The 14,575-nt window shown below is 47.9% G+C and overlaps 1 protein-coding gene across 4 annotated transcripts in view; it reads right to left on the minus strand.

Annotated features, from left to right (window-relative positions):
• The window catches only part of CAMTA1 (calmodulin binding transcription activator 1), an 814,502-nt gene that overhangs the window by 761,305 nt on the left and 38,622 nt on the right, over positions 1–14,575 (minus strand). The window contains exon 4 of one of the 4 annotated variants that reach the window (XR_013966637.1): positions 12,565–12,705. The exons of the other annotated variants lie outside the window; for them this stretch is intronic. The gene's annotated coding sequence lies outside the window, so the exon portion shown is untranslated. The remainder of the gene's footprint in view (positions 1–12,564; positions 12,706–14,575) is intronic. 4 annotated transcript variants of the gene reach the window in all.

The following is a 14,575-nucleotide window of genomic DNA, read 5'->3' on the forward strand; positions in this document are numbered from 1 at the left end:
TAACCACAGTCTGTTTAATTACAATGAAGGCTCCTTCTGAAAGCAGTCAACGGTAGAGTTGAGGTGGTGATTCTCAACCCTGGCTGCACTTACAATCTCCCAGGGAGCTTTTAAAAATCCTAAGCCTGGGGCTCACCCCAGAGACCTCCATTTAATTGGTCGGGGGTGGGACCTAAGGCCCTGATATATTTAAAAGCTGTCCAGACGATTCTAACATTCAGCCAAGGGTAAGAACCACCAACGTAAAGAGTGCTGGGAGCAAAAGCAGGGACTGGTTTCTCTAAGCTCCTCCACAAGGGCATTTTTACCATTTGTGCAGAATCAGAGAAGACCTACACGTACACTCACCATGACACCCAGAGTACTCCCACTTGTTTCTGAATACCCTTTACAGGGTCAGAACCAGCCCCAGGTGGGAGCCACTGATGCAGACAGTGAACGGGTCTGGTCTGCAGGAACTTGGTCTCCACCCCTCCGGGCGTCAGGGTCCAGAGCCAGCATTCTGGTCCGTCACACTCTAACCTTGCTTCTGACACCCCGGGAGCCCAAGCCACACTGTGGCAGCCGCCTGGGGAAGACACCAGAAGCCCACCAGGCAGAGTAGAGCCCTGCTCCCCAGCTTCAGCCAGGCCATCTCTACTTTGGTCCTTTTTACAGATTTAGGTTTCCTGTAAGTTTATGTTTGGGGAAAAAAAAATGGTTCAGCTGCTTAAAGAAATTTTTTCAGTTTGAAAACTGGCAGACCCTCCAGTTGCCAGGTCCTTGCATGCAGCTGAGAAACCAGGGAAACACAGGGCCCCGAACGGCAAGCTCCTGTCTCCCTCCCCCTGCATCCAAGCCCAGCACGACCCCGACACTCAGCACAGGGCAGGGATTCTGTAAACGACCAGCTAGTGGGCAAAAGAGGAGTGAGAAGGAGCTGGGAAAGTGGCTTTCTCTCCCATCTCCATCTACCACTTGGACAACTCCTCATGGACGTTTCTGAGACTACAGAATTGTTAAGACGCAGACTCAGCTCCCGTATGTCCTATGTGGCTTGGCACATAGCGACCACAGGCCCTTCTGTGAGGAGGTCCTCTGGAGAGACATGTGGAAATTGTGTTTCTTCTTTTAAGGTTACAAGTGTAGATAGATGCCTGGGGTAGAGGGTCAGGTGGGAGGGAGCTGACTGGCTCTAAGATCGCTCCCACCATCCTGGCCTCCAGTGTAAACTCCCTCCCCTTGAGTGTGGGCAAGAGGACCCACACCTGTGGACCTGAAAGTTGCTTCTATCAAACAGAACACAGCCACGTGAGGGGACGTGGGTGACCACACGTATGATTACATCACTGAAGACTGCAGCATTAGGCCTCTCTGTTCCCTGCTGGCTTTGAGTCAAGCAGCCACGTGAGGAAGGCGCAAAGAGCGCGGAGCTGACAGCTGTCTTCAGCTGATAACCAGCAAAAAACTGAGGCCCAGAGTCCAACAGCTCACCAGAAATGCCACGTGCCAACAACCCCATTAGCTAGGAAGAGGATCCTTCCACCATCAAGCCCTCAGATGAGAATCCTGGCCGATACCCTGGCCAATGCCCTGAATGCAGCCTCAGGAGACCTTAGAGCAGAAGGCCCAGCTAGGCCTTGCTGGACAACGGACCCACAAAACCTGTGAGACAGGAAACACACGGTGTTTAAAGGCACTCAGCATAGGGGAATACGGTCATGCAGCAAGAGATTACCGCGTGTAACAAGGACACAAACAGCACATTCCGTGGTCCTGCGGGGTGGGAAGAGCGAGGCACCACAGAAGAGCGGAAAGAGCATCGATGAGGCTCAACCGCCATGGGGTCGAGGGCCTGAGATGAGGCAGGAGACGGAGCGCGGCCAGGTGGGCCAGAGAGTGCCCGCCATCTGTTTAAATTCATATCCACCCAACAGTGGGAAGCACTTGAGGAGTGTAAAGTGGGGGGAAAACATGACCTGATTCACGTTTCACTATTTTAAGAAGGTATCTCTGGCTGCTTCGGGGGAGTGAACGAGAGGAGGTCGGAGCAGAGGCAAGGGAGTGACATGGGAGGCTCACACAGCCGTCCGGGGAAGCAGTGCTGACGGTGGCCCTGGGACAGTGGAAGGGTCACAGTGAAGCCAGAACCGGGTTCATGAACTTGAATGAGAGAAAAACTGTACCCTTATTTCACTAACCTCCAACTGAAATGCAGCATCGTGTCTGACTGTGAGTGCAGGAAACAAGCCCCGGCGATAGCGGCTGTACCTGAGGCCTGTAAACCTCGGATGTTTCCATGCCAGTTACTAATGTCCTGACACAAAGTATCATTTGTGGGTATCATTTCTTCAAATTTATGAAAGTCACAGACCCACCGCTAGATCCTGTTCTTTAAAAAACATTTAAGGAGTATATATGCTGTCATATCACAAATCAGATCTTTGTTTTAGTAAGATTTTGATAACTACTTCAATACAATTGGTTTCCTTTGTAATCCCGTAAATGGTCTGCTTTGAGACATAACCCAAGAAGGTAACCACAGGCTTCTTCACTCTACTGCAAAAAAAGTCCGAGAAAGCCCTGGGCAGGAGGCAGGGAGAGACATGGTACAGTCTGGTGCTGCACTCGATCTTGGGGGTGGGAGAGAGGGACAGTAGGATGACTATAGAGGCAGCATATCTGGGGAAAGATCCAGAATTCAGCTGTGGACAAGCTGCCTGAGGTGCCCATAAGCATCTGAGGTGGTGTCTGAGGAAAAGCCAGGGCCTGGCTGGGGGCGTATGGATATAGCGCGAGCTATGTGGGTAGATGAGAATACCTCAAGACAGTGTGTGGTGTGAACAGAGACACTGAGGGCAGAGCCTGGGGGAACCTGACCCTTGAAAGGCTGGATGAGAAAAAAGACGGGCGTGGGGTGCTGAGAAGCAGGGGCCCAAGAGGAAGGAGCGCCCAGAAGATGCTCGATCACAACCACGGAGAAGTGTCTGGAATAGGGAGGGCTGTGAAGAGGCTGCAGAGTGTTTGCTGGGTTTGGCAACTTGTACGATGTTGGAAAAGACAGGCAGTTTCACTGGAGCAGGGGGTGGAGGGTGCAGACTGGAGCTGGAAGTGGAACCGGGTGAGCGCGCAGAGGAAATTTCTAATGTTGAGGACTTAAAAATCCCAGTGATGGAAAGGGAAGCTGGGGAGGCTGGGGAAGCTGGTTTTTGTGGATGTTAAACTGGACGAGCTGGCAGAAATGGAGGAACCGAGGATGCAGGAGAATGCAGGAAGACTGCCAGACTGACGTCCTGGGGGGAAGGCGCTGGCGTCCAGAGCTCCCGGGACCACTGGCCTCTGACAGAGGTTAGAAGACTCGGGCTGATGGCAGGAAGGTCTGGAGTGAAGCGGCTCGGCAGCTGAGAGGCGGGGGTGGTGGTGATGGTAAAGGGGGTGGTCTAGCGAGAAAGTAAGAAGTGGTCAGGGAGTCAGAACAGGCTTAGTGGACGGAGAATCCTAGAGAACTGTGGGCGGTGCTCAGTGCTCACTCGGTGACCAAGAGACGACAGAGACAGAAGTCTGACTCTGCATCCCGTCTTTCTCCAGCGACACTGAGCCGCTGGGGTGCGGCACACAGAGGCCAGGAGACGGGAAGGGTTCGCTGGGAACAGGGATTTGTCCAGGTGGGTGCGACAAGAGGAGAGAATGGCAGGAGAGCTGAGGACATTTTAAGAGCGTGATTACACGCTGCGGACTCGGGAACTTAACGTGCAGGAGGAACAAAAGGGAAAGAGGACGCCTGCGGACGGAGGTCCGGGGAAGGCCTGTCCAAGGAAGGGTGTGAGGCGCGCTCAGGTCGCCCCCGAGGGAAGTGAGCGGGGACGGCGCAGGGCTGTGGGTGAGGAGCAGGAGCTCTGCCGACAACGGGAAGCGCCGGCCCGCTCCAGGTGGCGGCCAAACAGTGAGGTTAAGAGAGGGTCCACCAGCTGGTAGAGCACCCAAGAGCCCGAGAAGAGCAGCCCGCACAAACTCAGCGCCGTGCCTCGCCTCCCGGACAGGACAGCCCTGGACGTACGTACCGCTTATGAGACGGGTCCTCCCGAACGCAAGCTCCGCAGGACGGGGCTCTGTTCGGTTCGTGCCTACTCTGCCCAGAGCCTACTGTTCAAGAAGCACGACTGCGTATGAATGTTCTCAGAACACAGTGGAGTGCGGGAGGAAACGGAGGCAGGAAAGGACTGCGCTCCACGCTGCAGGGAGGACGTGCTCTCCCCCATGGCTCCGGGCCAGACCACTGTGGGTCCACGAGGAATGAAGGGCAGATGTTCTACACGGACTTCGGAGATCTGGCCAACAAGGTGGCGGGGCAGGGACCCTGCAGCAGCTGCTGACCAACATCCTGAGCACTGACCCGGGCGCACGCAGACGAGTCATCAGTACGTTCTGCTTGACTGTAAATAACCACACTAATTCTTTTTTCAGGTGTTACCAACTCTATAAACCGTGTCTTGGTCTCAATCTAGGTTCTTGGCTCAAGTAACCCACTCCACCTGACACCAGACTCGGCCCCTTAAGTAGAGGTCTTCCCTGAACCTCTGCACCAAAGAGGGCTCCCACTTCACTCTCTTAGAGCTGTGCTCTGTGCTACGCTTGTAAACTGAACCATAAGTCCCTTTCCTTCACAGCAAAACTCCCACCAGAAATCACTAACACGGGGTGCCTGGGTGGCTTAGTCGTTAAGCGCCTGCCTTCAGCTCAGGTAATGATCCCAGGGTCCCGGGATCAAGCACCACATCAGGCTCCCTGCTTGGCAGAAAGCAAGTTTCGCCCTCTCCCACTCCCCCTGCTTGCGTTCCTGCTCTCGCTGTCTCTGTCAAATGGAGAAATAAAATCTAAAAAAAAAAAAAAAAAAAAAAAAGTCACTAACACTTGCAGGCCCCACATCCCCACCCCTTCGTCCTTCTCCCCAGCTCCAGTGGGGTCTCCGCACCCACCACGCCACTGAAACCATCCATCAAGGTTACTAAGAGCCTCCAGGTGCCCAAATCCAATGGTGGCTTCATCCTCATTTTACTTGACTTCTCAGTAACCTCTGACTATACCCTCCGTGGCAGGAAGATTAGCATCCCCAAAAGATAGCCACATCCTAATCTCCAGAACCTGGAAATATGCTGTGTTACATGGCAAAGTTTCAGGCAGAATTAAGACTTAAGGTTTCTAATCAGCTGAGCTTAAAATAGGGAGATTATCCTGAATTATCCGATGGAACCAATGTAATCGTAAGAGTCCCTAAAATTCGAAGTGGACACAGGAGAGGTCAGAGTTCGAGACCATGGAAGCAGGGTCAGGGACACGCTCTGTGGATGGCTCTGAAGACAGAGGAAGGCGCCGTAAACAAGGTACGTGGGCAGCCTCTAGAAGGCAGCACACGCAAGGAGGCACTCTCCTCCAGGACCTCCAGCACTGACCACAGCCCTGCCCGCACTGTGACTTAAGCCTAGTGAGACCCAGGTCAGATGTGTGACCTACAGATAACTCGAAGATAATAAATCTATGCTGTGTTAAGCCGCCAAGTTTGTGATAATTTGTTACAGCAGCAAAAAGAAAACTGATACAATCTCCTGGAAACACATTCTTCTCTGGGCTTCCATCTCACACTGGTGTGGTTTCCCACCACTCTGAGGCTCTGCTGCCTCCTCCTGCTCCACTCAGGGCTTATCTCATCCCTTCTCCTAAATATCTTTTGCCCCCAGGGTGATCTCATCTAGTGTAATGGCGCTCCAATTTATCTCTCCAGACAGGACCTCTCGCAGACTCCCAGACAGCTGCCTACTCAATGCTGCCACCTCAGTGTCTAACACACATCGCAAAATCAATGCCTCCCGAAGAACACTCTCCACCCTCCCCACCCACCCCAGTCTTCTCCGTCTCTGTGGTGAGCACCAGCACCAAGGTCGGGTGAGGCCACAAACTAGGAATGGTTCTTGACTTCTTTCTCCTACCTCCTACCTCCAGTCCCCCGAGTCCTAACACCTCCACCTCCAAAATACATCGCACTCCTCAGCCTCACTCTTACCATGAGCGCCGGTTACTGCACCAGCCTCCTCGCTGCTCTTTCTGCTTCCCCTGTTGGCCACAGGGCGGCCAGAGAAAGACTTTGGAAATAAAAAATCCATATAATATGCCACTCACTTCCTGAGAGCTTATCCTCCAATGACTGTTACTCTTAAAATAAAATTCCAAACCTTTATGCCTACCAGACACTTTGAGAACTACTCTCTGCCCACCTTGCCCATCTCACCTCCAGATGTCCTCTCTGCTCCTCAAACCAAATGCACTCCTGCCTCAGGGCCTTTGGACTTGGCTCTTGCCTTGCCTAAAATAAAATGTTCTTCCCCTAGATACTCAAGCAGCTAGCCCCCTTTCATCATTCAGATCTCAGCTCAAAAGTCACTTCCTACGAAAGTCAAACCACCCAACCAAAGGACTCACACCTCGGTACCCTATTTTCTTCTTAGCCCTCTCTGAAATTCTTGTCACCTTGTTTACTCAGGTATTGTCTCTCCCTCTAAACTATAAACTCCATGAGAAAAGGAACGTGATCCTCAACCCGTGCCTGGCACAGATGAGGCCCTCAAACATGCCGCTAAGCTTAACTGATAGCACAAGACACAACGGAACACTAACACGCAGTCAATAACATGATGCCATGGGTCACCATCAGAAGAAGCCCTAAAACAGACATAATTTATTCAGAAAAAGACAGATTACAAAACCACATGCCCAGTAAACCTAGTCTGAGTTAATGAATAAAATGTACAGCCACATCAGCACAGAAAAATGTCTGCAGAGACTTCTATCAAAAAGTCAACTTTCAGGGTGCCTGGGTGGCTCAGTGGGTTAAAGCCTCTGCTTTCGGCTCAGGTCATGATCCCAGGGTCCTGGGATAGAGCCCCACATCAGGCTCTCTGCTTAGCTGGGAGCATGCTTCCTCCTCTCTCTCTCTTTCTCTGCCTACTTGTGATCTCTGTCTGTTGAATAAATAAATAAAGTCTTTAAAAAAAAAAAGTCAACTTTCTTTCTGATGGTAGACTTTGGGGTGATATGGCCACCTTTCTACGCGGCCATACTGTGCGAATTAGCTGCGGGGGGTGGGGGCGCCAGCGTGAGGGTCCTCCCTCTCCCTGGTTTCATTTCCCACATGGCCAGAGCTCCTCCACAGAACACAGTCTTGGCTTCCTGCCTCACCTTCCCTCACGTGCAAGACAGACTGACTGACTTATCTGCCTGCTAACTCTGACATAAGGACTGAGTGTGCTTGCCTCCACCCTTCTTTCTATGGATTTGGGAACCCGCGGGCAAGCAGGGAGCACCCATTCTGCTCTTCTCCACATCACAACGTTTTTAGGGGTAGCTCCCATGAATCGGTTTGTCACTAATAGTGACTATTACTAGCCCAGGTTGTAGAATCAGAGACAAAGTATTAGCAGCACACTTGAGTAGCAAACCTAAGCCGTGTCTGTTGGTCACTAAACAGCCACTACGTGCCAGGTACTGTTTCAAACTCTTCGGTTCCAACAGTAAACAGAAGAGATGAAGATTCCTGTCCACCTAGACCTCACAGTCCAGCAGGAGCACCCAGACGATACACAAGAAAAAGAAGTAAATTAACAGTATATTAGATGATGTTACATTAGATGACGTTACATGCTAATTCTAAAACACTTACATCTCACCATCTTCATTTATGAAATAAAAAATACATAATCACCCCACAGCAGGCTCTCTGAACTGCTGGAGGAAAGGACTGTTAAAAATTACTGGAAAATGCAGAAATATAAAAATTTTGATTAATAATGATTAAAGCATCTAACAAAACTGATTCTTAAATGGAACAATTAGAGTTAGGAAGTTGAAATGTTGTTCAACAGTACAAAAATAAAATAAAATCCTAGTATGCAAATTAACAACTATCTTCTGATGCCGGGAAAGGGGTGTCTGTCACTACATGGTTTAAAGATAGGAAAAATGGAAAATGACTCTACTCTGACCTCAGTTTTATAGATCCTGCTTAATTTCAAGCTATTTTAATGTATCCTTTCTCAGAAATGGGAAGCAAATGCCATTGCCCCTTTCTGTCGAATCTTTCTTAACTTTTAAAAAGGCAAATATATTGGGGCGCCTGGGTGGCTCAGTCATTAAGTGTCTGCCTTCAGATCAGGTCATGATCCCAGGGTCCTGGGATTGAGCTCCACGTGGGGCTCCCTGCTCAGTGGGAAGCCTGCTTCTCCCTCTCCCACTCCCCCTGCTTCTGTTTCCTCTCTCGCTATGTCTCTCTATGTCAAATAGATAAATAAAATCTTTTTTTTAAAAAAAGGTAAATATATTTAAGTGTTTTCTCCCCTTCTCTTCTGAGAAAGCAGCTTTGGCAGCCCTTTCTAAATAAGATCCCAGCTTCTAACAAGATAGCATTCTTCTTGGCCAGCTTCTCTGAACAGGCCCTGTCTCCCACCCAGAACATGAAGAGGATGTGGCCTTTCCCACTTTGTCCTTGACCTTCTGTGTTGGGCCTTTCCTCCCTCCCTAAAGTGCTACACACCCTTTCTTTAAAAGCGAACTTCTCCAGGCATGAGTTACACACAGAATGTGGTCCCTCAGGGGAAATTCTCAAAAGGCTTTTGGTCACTGAAGACCCACTACATGCCAGGTACTGTTTCAAGCTCTTCGGACCCATCAGTAAACACAGCAGATGTCTACTCTGCAGATGTTAGACCTTTTTAAAAAAAAATCACAGAACTAATAAGCAATTATAGAAAAGTCTATTGCCTTCCAGTATACCAGTAATGAACAAATGGAATTTGAATTTTAAAATAAAATCTTAGCATCCCCCCAAAATGAAATAACTAGGCATAAATCTAACAAAATAAGTACATAATCTAATGAGAAAAAATACAAAACTCTGATGAATGATATCAAAACATTATGGAAACAAACGGAGAGATAGTCCATGTTCACAGACAGGGAGACTTAAGACTGTCAAGATGTCAGTTCTTCTCAACTTGATCTATAGATCCAATGTAATCCCAACCTAAATCCCAGCACGTTACTTTGTGGACAGCAACAGAATGACTCTGAAGTTTACACAGAGAGGACAAAGACCCAGAATAGCTGAGTCAATACTGAATGACAAGAACAGACTCAGAGGAATGACACTACCCAACTTCAAGACTTACTATAAAGCTACAGTAATCAAGGCAATGTGGTATCATCAAAAGAGACAAATCAATGGAACGGAAGAGAAAGCCCAGAGATAGACCCACATAAATACAGTCAACTCATCTTCAACAAAGGAGGAAAGGCAATACCACGGAGCCAAGACCGTCTTTTCAACAAATGGCGTTGGAACAACTGGCCATCCCCAGGCAAAAAGAAGAAGAAAGAATCTAGATCTACATCCTTCACAAAAATCAAATAAAAAATGGACCCAGACCTGAATGTAAAATGCAAAACCATAAAACCCCTGGAAGAAAACACAGGAGGAAACCCACCGGGCCTTGGGGGTAGCACTACTGTACCAAAGGTGGGATCCATGAAAGAAATGACCGATAAGCCGGACTTAATAAAAATAAAAAACCTCTGCCCTGTGAAAGACAAAGTCAAGAGAATGACTGGGGGAAAATACTTGCAAAAAGCACATCTCCTCAAGGATTGTTGTCCAAAGTTACAGAGAACTCTTCACACTCAACAATAAGAAAGCAAACAACCTAATTAAATGGGCCAAAGACTTTAACAGACCAAAGAGAGCTCTAGATGGCAGAGGAGTATGTGAAAAGAGGCTCCATTTACCTATCATCAGGGAAAATAAAACAACAATGAGACAACCACTACACAACTACTGAAAGGGCCAACATCCAGAACACCAGCACCACCAAATGCCGGGAGAATGTGGGGCTGTCACCGTTGCTGGCGGGAACACCAACAGTACAGATACTTTGGAAGACAGTTTGACAGCTTCTTATAAAACTAACACTCTTACCATAGGATGCACCAATTCCACTCCTGGGCATTTACTTAAAGGGGCTGAAAACCAATGCCCACACAAATTCCTGCAGCACACAGACGCTTACACCAGCTTTATTCGTAACTGTCAAAAGTTGGAAGCAAACAAAATGTCCTTCAGTAGATGAAGAGACAAACCATGGTCCATCCAGACAATGGAGTGTTAGTCATCACTACAAATGAGCTACCAAGTCATGAAAAGACATCTTAACACCGAGAGTGACCCATAATGTAAACTAGGGACTCGGGGTGGTGATGATGTGTCAACGCAGGTTCATCAATTGCAAAAAAGGTTCCAGTCTGGTGGAGGGGCGCTGGTGGTCGGCGAGACTATACATGTTTGGGGGCACAGATAGTATGGCAACTCTGTGTACCTTCCTCTCAGTTCGCTATGAACCTGGAGCTGCTCTAAAAAAAAATTAAGCCTTAATTAAGAAAAAAAAAAGTAAACAGAACAAGTAGAATGGATGGCCTGGATTCGAGTGCTCCCGCTGCAGCGTCTCTGGAGGCCAACCCCCTCCGTCACATGCTCCCTCTGACTTTGGGCACAAGGGGCTCTACTTGCTAGCCCAGGTCAAGCTACTTTTAGGCTTCCTATTCTCTTGGACATGGAAACTTCTTTTTTTTCCCACAAACTCCTTTGGAAAATGAACTTAAGGCAAAATGAAGCTTGCCTCAGAATTCCACCCTGGTTCTACCACAGCTGCCCCACAAGGATGGGTGTGCACCCACACCAATGTGCACGCATGTGCACGTGTACTGCACACACACACACACACCTGTTCAGTCCTGTCCAATTCCCCAGAGCCCCAGCTCCTCCTACTTCCCTCCCTTCTCCCCAACTGTAAACAACAGGTTCTGTAAGCTTTACATTTATTTCAACTCTAACACCCTTCGTCAGACCGGAGAACACACAAGCATACGAGAAAGCCTCATGAAATCCACACGTCCTGCCCATATATTCTCCCTTACAGAGAAAACACTCTCCCAAACACAAATTTATCTTCATCACATCCACCCCGGCCCATCTGTGGTTTCTCAGCCATCTAGAAAGGACTCCTTTGTATGTGTTTTTCTTTTCCATTTTTTTCCAGCCTTCTAAAAGCATTTAAATTGGAAAACTTAGGTTATATTTTAGGAAGGTCTCTTAAAATCTTCAAGAGAACCTCAGAGTTACCAAGATAACAGAACTTATCATTAGAAACATATGGAAGGTAGGATTAACAAGACAGGAAGGTGGGCAGACAGGTATGTAGGTAAGTAGGCAGGCCACGTTGGTCACCTTTAGGGTTCTGCTGTTTTCAGCTATTTGGGCCAAACGGAGATGGAAAAGAAAGGGGGAGTGAAGATGATTCCTCATGCTAGCTTTTCAAAACAAGGTCACAAAAATTAGGATATGCCTCCACATAACCCTACCGTCACCCATACTTTAAAGGGGCTTTCTAATATAACAAGACATTAACCAATACTTTAGATAAATACCAAAAAACTAACTGCATTCTCTTACTTCTAAGTATATGAGAAGACCCTAGAAAGCTCAATTGTACCCCATGTAGCCAAAGTATATCAAAATATACCTGAATGACAGAAGGGTAGCAGAGCTGAGACTAAAGTCAGGTGACTTAAGAATACGCTTCTAAGGGCCTGAGAGTCTTCATCTAGAGAAGTTTCACGAGGAACCTGTTAAAAATACACATTCTTAGGCCTCAGCCCAGACCTACTGGCGCAGAAACTCTGGGGGTGGAGCCCAGCAGTCTGCGTTTTAACAAGCCCCTCCAGGTGACTGGGATGCCAGCTCAGCTTGAAAGCCAGTAAGCTAAAAAGAATGCCCCGCTTTCCACACATCCTTCCCTTTTCCAATCTCAGCTGACTTCCCGCAGGGCTCAGCTTCTCCTTATGCAAAGTCACGGCCACAGAGTCTCCCACCATTACCAGAAAGAGGGACACTACATCCCCAGGTCACCCACTAATGGGAGTTTGCAGGGCACACAGTTTCAGTTTTCAACCAAAAACTCTCCCCAAGCCCTCTTCTCTCAGAAAAACGAGTCCCCAACTGGATCCTCACCGGCACTTGAACATTCTGAAAACAATCTCAGGACACAGGGCTCTGTGTTAAGACCTGGACAAAAAGACAATCTACTCTGATTTCAGCTCCAGCTCCACGCAGGTATAGAAACTTGGAGGAGATAGCAAAGAAGAACCCTGAGTCCCCTAAAAAGAGGCTGGCTGCCCCTTGACGGGGCGGACTCCGCCAAGTCTGGAGAGACGGAGAACCCGAGCTGCTGGGGTGATGAAAATGTTCCAGAATTACATGACAGCGATGGTCGCGAGACTGTACTAACAACCACTGAATCACAGACTTTAAAAATAAAAACAAAGGATGATTAACAACAAAAAATGAACACACATACAGCCCAGCTGGACCCAAGCCTGCCCTGAATGCCCCTCCAAAACTGGAGGAGGGGGCTTACGACACCTCTCTAAAGACCACTCAGCACAATCACGGCAGACTCAGACTCAGGACAGGCCAGGCGGGTGGCTTACCTAGCTAGCACTCAGCTGACTGGTGGCAGAGCCAAGATGAGACAGAGCCAGCTCCTGATTGCCCACTGTGTGCGCCTTCCAAGATCTCAGTGGTCCTTGAGTTCACTATGAAAGTTCTCACTTCACATCTTAATTTATAACCTGAAAAAATAAAACCTATAACCAATTTTTCTAACACACAGATCCACTGCTCAAGTCTGTGGGCTATGATTACAACCTCATGGGAACCTGTTTAAAGCTGTTCTCGGACTAATGAGAAAATCCAGAAGTGAACTTCAGACTAAATCATGTATTTGCACCGAGGTCTGACAAGAGACTTACAGAAATGCCTGCTAAGCCAAAATCAGTTTCTAAATAGTTCAATGGGGAGAGGGGTGGGATCACTGCAGGGCACATGACAGTGTCGTGTGCCAAATTCAAAAGACCCTGCCTGAGAAGAGTCACAGTTACATTCATGTTACAAGAGACAAGTTGGTTTTGGCAAAACATCATCCATCACATTTAATTAATGTTGTTAACATAAATTTTATTAATTTTCTAGTCTTTTTTATGTAACATATATACTATTTGAGTCATATCTACATAAGAACTCCCAACAGCTCAGAAATATATACTGAGTTTTTTGTATTTTTACGTATTTCATTCATTCAACAAATATTTACTGAAAACTGACTATGGACCAAGTATTCTTCCAAGTGCTCCATTCTTAAGTAACATCATGTAATAAAAACCCCTGGGGGCAAAACTGAGGCAGGTCCACAGGAATTTTCGTCCTTTAAAAAAATTATTTCTAGGGGGCACCTGGGTGGCTCAGTGGGTTAAAGCCTTTGCCTTCGGCTCGGGTCATGATCTCAGGGTCCTGGGATCGAGTCCCGCATCGGGCTCTTTGCTCAGCAGGGAGCCTGCTTCCTCCTCTCTCTCTGCCTGCCCCTCTGCCTGCTTGTGATCTCTGTCTGTCAGATAAATTAATAAAATCTTAAAAAAAAAAATTTTCTTTTCTGGGGCGCCTGGGTGGCTCAGTGGGTTAAAGCCTCTGCCTTCGGCTCAGGTCGTGGTCCCAGGGTCCTGGGATCAAGCCCCACATCGGGCTCTCTGCTCAGCAGGGAATCAGCCTCCTCCTCTCTCTCTGCTGCCTCTCTGCCTACTTGTGATCTCTGTCAAATAAATAAATTTAAAAAACATTTTTTTTTCTTTAGTATCTTATTCAAACGTCATGAACCTTACTCTACTCTCTACAGGTAAGATCTGCTTCTTCTCCAGCCGTTCCTCAGGGCTAAACCCGCTTGTCTTGACCTCTCCTCACCTGTCTTCCCCCAGAGATGCAGAAGGACATCCGCCCCCAGCATTTCAACACAGCCACTCTCCGTCTGCTACCACCACGGCTAAACCGACACAGGCTCTGATGACAGGCGCGTGCTCATTGGGACTTCAGTATCCGTTTACCTGAGCTCGTACTACTCAGTGAAACAGACAGGTTAGAGTTAACCCAACTGCTCCAAAATCATCACACTTAGTTTGAAATCTGGTACCACACACTGTATTCAAAAATCAAATGGCATCCCTCTTAAAACCTGGCTCTCTGTGGTGCTGTTCGTATCTGCACTTTCCTACCTGCGCCTGAACCAGGAGAGCCCCTGCCTGGACTCTGAGAATCACCTGGGACCATTCAAACCTGTTACCAATGCCCAAAGCTACACAAAACAAAGGCCAATCTCAGGGTTAACTAACCTTCTGAGTCATCAAGGCCAAACACCTCGCTCACCTTCACAACACTAATGCTTTTTGATTTAGCTTGCGTGGTGGAAGTCTGCAGAGTGCTAAATGATTATCCCCCCCAAAATGTGGGTCTGTCTTTCAAAATGAGAACATATAAATACACTAGAAAAACCAATCATTGAGAAAAATCACAACCCTTGAAACTATGACTCTGTAAGGTATACCAAGAGAAAAAAACACTCAAGAATCTATGCCTATACACACACACACACACACACGCACACACAAAATGACT

This window comes from Martes martes (genome assembly GCF_963455335.1).
Source record: "Martes martes genome assembly, chromosome: 4".
Classification (NCBI taxonomy): domain Eukaryota; kingdom Metazoa; phylum Chordata; class Mammalia; order Carnivora; family Mustelidae; genus Martes; species Martes martes.